This window comes from Sitophilus oryzae, unplaced genomic scaffold (assembly GCF_002938485.1).
Source record: "Sitophilus oryzae breed Bouriz unplaced genomic scaffold, Soryzae_2.0 scaffold_1494_pilon_pilon, whole genome shotgun sequence".
Lineage (NCBI taxonomy): Eukaryota > Metazoa > Arthropoda > Insecta > Coleoptera > Curculionidae > Sitophilus > Sitophilus oryzae.
In genome coordinates this window covers 6,324,263-6,331,940 of record NW_022146163.1, presented here as the reverse complement: position 1 = coordinate 6,331,940, position 7,678 = coordinate 6,324,263, and positions in this window count along the sequence as shown.

Below are 7,678 nucleotides of genomic sequence, written 5' to 3'. Positions count from 1 at the left end.
CGGGAAATCTAGAACGGTTGGCTCTACCTAAAGGACTTATTGTAACAATTCAGAATGCAGCTATTCTCCAGACGTGCCACATTGTGAGAAAATTTTTAAGCATTTGATAGGTTAAGTTGAATTTCTTCCCTGTTAAATGCAAAAACCGTTAGCTACCTTCTCATGCTGAGAAGTGTCTCAAAATTTAAATAATAATTTTATAAATATGGAGTGACACGGAATTAGAAGAACTAAACAGGTTAACAACAACATGTAACAAGTACCGAATACACCATATACACGCGGCAACAGAAAGATTTACACTAAAAAGAAAAGAAGGAGGAAGGGGATTTATGGATCTAAAGAACATGAACTACAAGCAAATACACACACTCAGAGAATATTTCAGAGAGAAAGCAGTTACCAGCCCACTACACCGAAGCATTGTTAACCTAACAACATCAGGTACACCGTTACATTTCAACAATGAAGCATTCATACCAGTTGATGCAATTACAACAACAAACACTAAAATTGAAAAATGGAAATCCAAAGCCCTACATGGAAAACGTGCAAACCAACTAACACAACCACACATTGACATAGCAGCATCCAATGCATGGCTTACTCAAGGTAATTTGTTTGGAGAAACCGAGGGTTTCATAATAGCAATCCAGGACCAGATCATCGCCACACGTAATTACCAGAAATACATAATCAAAGACCCCAAAACACCTACAGACAAATGCAGACTATGTCACACACAAACCGAAACAATAGAACACATAACCGGGGGATGCTCTATACTTGCTTCCAGACAATATACCCAAAGACACGACGATGTTTGCAGAATAATCCATCAAGAAATAGCAAAGAAATATTCACTCATCTGCTGCCATACACCATACTACAAATATCAAGCAGCTAACGTTCTAGAAAATAAGACAGCCAAGCTCTACTGGAACCGGGATATAATCACAGACAAAACCACACCACACAACAAACCAGACATCACGCTCATCCACAAACCAACCAAAACGACATACTTAATAGAGATATCTATACCAAATTCACAAAATGTCAAGAAGAAACACACTGAAAAAATTGAAAAATATATACCTCTAGCAGAAGAAATAAGGCAGATATGGCACCAGGACATTGTAAAAATTATACCAATAATAGTGTCATCAACAGGATTGATCCCGAAATCATTACATGATAGTCTGAAAGGCCTTGAACTTGCACCAAAACTTTATATACCCATTCAAAAAACACTTATCCTCCACACATGTAATATTACACGACAAGTCTTAAATACACAGTAAAAAGCGTTGACGCTTGACTTAAGTCCGCGACTACGTTAAATACCGGAAAGCCCGAGATTCAAGGACATAATAATAATAATAATAAATGTCTTTATTTAAGTCAGTTATAATAACAAATAATGATTACATAAATTTTATTATTAATGTTTTTAATTTATATATTTATAATTAATAACAAATAATGATTACATATATTATTTTGTTTTTTTTACATATTTTAAGATTTTTAAAAATGTATACAAGGTGTTTCGAAAAAGTGCTTGACGTAAAAAGCTGATTTTTGGAAAACAGATTGACTTTAGGGTGTAGAGGTTTGATAAGAAGTGATTTTTCGAAACTCGAATTCTAACGGGGTGAAACTATCCCTCAAATATTAAAATATTTTTTTATTTAAAAACCGGTGTTTTTCGGAAAAACTCTTAAACACGTATATTTTATTTTGTTGTTTTACATATTTTAAGATTTTTTATAAATTTGTACAGGGTGTTTCATAAAATATAACCATTGAGTAATTACGATTCTGCTTAAACTGTTTGACGTTTAAAGCTGATTTTTGGCAAACGGATTGACTGTGGGGTATAGAGGTTCGATAAGGAGGGGTTTCTCAAATCTCAAATTCCAAGAGGGCAAAAACGCCCCTCAAATATTACAATATTTATTATTTAAAAACGGTTAGTCTTTCGGGAAAACGCTTGGATAAGCATAATTTATTTGTTTTTTTTTACATATTTTGAAATTTTTTAAAAAATCATACAGGGGGTAATTTCTTAACCACGATTCTGCTTAAACTGCTTGACGTAAAAAGCTTATTTTGGGACGGATTTTTCGAAAGTCAAATTCGAACGAGATGAAACTACCCCTCAAATATTACCAAGTTATATAATAATATCGCCATATTGTTTTTTCTCATGCTGACATATATGTGAGAAAATTTTATCCAGTTTGTATGTTAATGGAAATTCTTGCATTGCTTTATCATCACCATTATAAATTATTAATTCGACGCGAACGAAGTCGCTGGTACACGCTAGTATTAATATATAACATTCTCGAGAAATGCGTTTTTTAAGAATCATTACGATCTCTCTGAATTTTTCGCATTGTTCTCCGTGTTTTAAATGGGCAGTCTCTGTTATCTGTTGATTGATGGGTTTGCCACAAAAACGAGTGCTGCAGCTGCTGCAATTGATGTTTTAAAATGGGTAAAAGGGTGGGTTCGTCAAAATGAAATCCCCTTGATTATTGGGCGCTTGCTCCAAATGCAATGTAATTCTTAGTTCATGTTTGATAATTTTATATCTATGATTGCAAGTTTCGTGGATGGCCGACCATAAAAAGCTGAGTTTTCGAAAGCTTTTCATTGTTATAATATGTTAAAGATGTATATACCTATTTAGTATACCTATCTAGAAAATGTTTAAGCATATATAATATTTTTTATATATGATACCAAAAAGAAAACCAAAAAGCTTAAAATTACCATATATAAAAAAATTGTTTGTTTTTACTAGAAATTATGTTACGTACTGTTTTTGGAAAATCAAAGAAGCGATATAGCATATGTTACTATCATCTACAGATGCGTAAGTAAGTAATTTATATATAAGTAATTTATATATATATATATATATATATATATATATATATATATATATATATATATATATATATATATATATATATATATATATATATATATATATATATATATATATATATATATATATATATATATATATATATATATATATATATATATATATATATATATATATATATATATATATATATATATATATATATATATATTTGATTGAATATGAAAAACGTTTCTTATTTTCGTTTAGAATCTATCGGTTCTTTTGTTATAATTTTATTCATTGTTATAGTTTAATTGCAAAATAATCATAAATAAATGTGATGGTGATGGTATAAGATATATATATATATATATATATATATATATATATATATATATATATATATATATATATATATATATATATATATATATATATATATATATATCAAACATTAAAATAACGTGAACTAGTTAAATATAAAGACAAAATGTAAAATATATATTTTTAATAATTATATCAATTATGGTCCAAATAAACCATTTTTTTTTAATCCGGCATAACTAAAGGCGGCATTTCCACAATTTTTCTATGTCTACTAATAAGTAAAGAAGTCAATATTTTATGCTCTGTTGTCAATTAAGTTGGGTTTTTTTTGGTAGATAGTAAAGGGGGAGGGGCAGACCTCCTTAAATCAGAAGTTATAATTGAAAGTAAACAAACTCAGTATTTAAAAGTCGTTTCTTACCGCTATTTTCAATCTTATTACGTATTTATATATTCGAATTGAATATAATTATTTCGTGTTTACATTCGTTTAACTGAAACGCATAAAATGAACTTTTCCTTTATTGATTTTGCGATTTGATGACTAACTTTTCATCTTTCTAAATTAACCCTCGATTGTGCTCTTTTATGTATTTGGTCGTCATATGACTCATATAGGACGTCATATAACTGATGATTATTCTTGTCAAATTATCAGAAGTCGGTAGTAATAGTAGGTCACATAGTATATGTCGCAGGCATATCAAATAACTCGGCGTTTTGCAAAAAGACTAGGCTTATTATAAAACGCCGGTATTTTTAACAAAAGAAGGATATTTTACAAATGACATATCTGTTTTCAGTCGCTTTGCAAAATGCCTAATGAAAACTAGTCATATTGCACAAAACATTTTACGCAGGATTGGTATACCTAAATTTATCCAACGATATTTTTTGAATTTCTCTTTCAAAATTAAGAAATAACAGCTCAAAAAGTGACAATTATGCTAAATAAAGTATGGTTAAGGACGATTATTATTAAGATATAAATTTATCCCATTCTAAGAGAAAGCAAATTTCCAGAAAGGAGTAGGCCTGAATACAGAATTATTGAATTACAGAGTATAATAATTAAATAGGATATTATTACGTTTTAATATATTTTGTATTTAAAATTATGTTATACTTATAATTATAATTGAAATAGGGTTCAAGTTGTTTTCGTCTAAACAAAAGGAAATATTGACATAAATAATTATTGTTTTCGTATATTAACATATTTTATAAAGCGCAAATTATTCAATATGCTTATGCTAATATCTGACTAAATTTTGATCATTTTTTAATCTGCCTGGCGTGGATTTGGAATTTTGTAAAATCACTGAAAACAGGCAGTCTTTGCAGATGTGTACAGAAAATATTGTCATTGTTTTTCTAATTATCTAATAATCTATTCTGATTTTTGCAAAGTGACTGAGAATAGATAGTTTTTTTGTAAAAATTACTTCATTTGTTTAAAAATCCGGCGTTTTGTAATATGCCTACTCTTTTTGCAAAAAGGCGGATTATTATATATATACCTGCGACATATATGTAAAAGAATATACAGGGTTACCTTTTCTTACTTTCTGTTAGATATTTTTATTTAAGAGTGAAAGAACGTAAATTCTGTCCAATCAAAGAAGGAGAGAAAATAGAACTGTCACTGTTATATATCCTCTCTCTCGTTAGAACAAACTACACGAGCCGTTGACGATGATGATTTCTATTAAACAAAAATAAACAGAAACACATTGTTGAAAAACATTGGCAACAGTGCTGTAAACTAAAAAATTAGTCTTTTTAATAAGGCAAAATGTTATTAAATAAATATAATTTAATTACAGAAGATATTAAAAGCAGTAGCGCCTTTATGCTACGGTTGTTAATTAAGAAATAAATATCTTACCGCTATATTTTCTAAACGGGTTTTTCTTTCAGGTATTTAATGTGGTATGGCAATGACACCCGAGGGCCTCATTAAAATCAAACAAAGTTTATTACTTTGAATTTGGGAAACCGAGGCCGAGGTAAAATAATCTACTGTATATTTATGTTGCTAAGGAAATATTTCAAAAAGTTCTGCAAGAAAGTTGATATAATATGTCCTGTTTATTTTACGTAAGTCTTCTACTTAAGGAAGAAAGCCAACTAAAATGTTTATGTAGTCTTTTATAATATATCTTAAAATTAAATTAGAATTATTCACATTATAGAATTCTTAGATTTTAAACCTTCATTTATTAATTGAAAACAGTTTTATTGAAGTGAAATAATAAATAATTAAATAGAAAACGCATACACAAAAAATTAGTGTCTAAAAATAATTTGATATTAATCTATTAATGAAAAAACTCTATTACAGTTGAGAGTAAAAAAATCTATTTTTTGCAGATTTTCAACAACATAATCTATTTACGGACAATGATCTAAAACTGGCTTTAAACAGTAATGACTGGTCAATATTGTAAATGCCCACTTAGGTTGGATCTTTTTGTTAACAACCGGTCATTAATGTAAAAAATCAAAGGAGTCGGATAATATCGGCATTGATGTTATTGTCTATTTTATTGCTGGAGTTCTGGCTGAAAAGAAAAAATAAGGTTATGTTTTGCGTGTGCACTGCTTGTTTCCGGCTAATATTTACATAGTGCAGTTGATTTTAATCGATTTTATTAGTTTAACTTAATAATCTTTAATTACTAATAAACAAATTAAACCCTAATTAAATCTAAACGGTATGTTATTGGCCGGATATTATCATAAATGCACTGTATACAGCCTAACAACATATCATATATAGGTTTAATCTTAAATAAGTGCAAATATTTTTAGGGGTGGTGTATTTTGACCCCAGAAACACGTTTGAGTTTTTTTTTGCAAAAAAAAACAATTTTGAAAATTTGAAATTTTTTTTTTGAATTTTTTTTAGTTAGTTTAAAACATACAATAATATAAATATATAAACAACAATAGGCGATTGAAGCGTAGCACTATCCACATTACCTTCCTTGTATACCGAACGGCTCTAGTATGGTAAGCTGTACCTTGCTACTCCCAAGGCGTCAAACGCTATATACGGGAGCTACTACTATTAGTTATAAACATAATATTTTCATAATATGGCGACATAGATAGTAGATTAAATTCATAAGAAAGAAAACGCAAGAAAGATCCAGTGGTTCTCACAAAAATTACACACAACATAAAATATCTCTGTTATTTTGGACTTTGAAAAACTTGAGAAAATATGTTTTTATCAAGATTTATCAGCCCTGAAAATATTTGCACTTATTTCAGACTCACTGTGTATATTATATTTGTTTGCATAATCTGTAACACTACGAGTCTCATTTCTTTACAAATACATTTTTAATTACGAATTTTAAAATTAAATAGCAATAAAATGCTAATATACTCTTATAAAGAAATAACTACTAAATTTAATGAGGATGCAGTCAATAATCACCACATATTCTGCTAATAAAACTACTTTTCACTTTGTCAAACTTTCGAGAAATTTATTCCCATCAGGAGAGTTTGATAAGTTAATTAACAAAATAACATCTTTTGTACAATACAGCCGTATAAACTAATCTCTTTGGATATTAGAATTACAAAGATATTTCTTTATAAAAATATTCAACATACCTATATATGGACATGGATGTTGTTTTGTTAATTAACTATGGTTGCTGGGATTTATTGAGGATCAAAGAGAAAATATGATATATAAAGGTAAAATGAAATCAAGAGTTGATGAAGTAAAATCATTATAAAATAATTCTGTGTGCATTACGTGTGCATATTTGAAGTGAAACTTCTTACTTCCGTCCGTCGGTCTGCCTGTCCGTCTGAGTACTCCATTCGGGTACCTCTATTTACGTGCCTAGTTTGATTCAAATCAACCCATAATCAAGAAAAATTCTAATAATTTCGTCCATTTAGAAGCATCGGTTTGAAATGTCAACAGGTTCGAGGGCGTCATCCTGTAGCCCGTCCCTAATTGTACCGAAAGCGACCATTTTTTTTCAATATCAAATCGTTAGTCCTACCCTAATGAAGATGCAAACGAAATGTTGTATCCAAATTTGCCAAGGTGGGACTGTGTGCACTGTCGCTCACATAGCCTAGCTACCAAATTTGGTCGCGATCGGACGACATCAATTTTTGACGTTTGTTACATCAAAACTAACTGTCACAGTGACACGTGTCATACATGACATGGGTCCAATCTATCGATTTCATTTAAATCGAACGATTTTTTGATTTGATTCTTTAATTATGAGGTTTCGTAGTGCACGAAATGTCATCAGGATATCATGAAAAGATGGGGTTCTTCGAACATCATCTACAGTCCTAGTTTCAGCCGCTTAGCACACATAGAGCCCGTCTCGCGTCTCGTGTGTCACGGTCTTCAATTTTTACTCCCATCGCGCGTAAAGAAGTTTCACTTTAAAAGAAATTAAAAAGATCTCTAATAGGAAT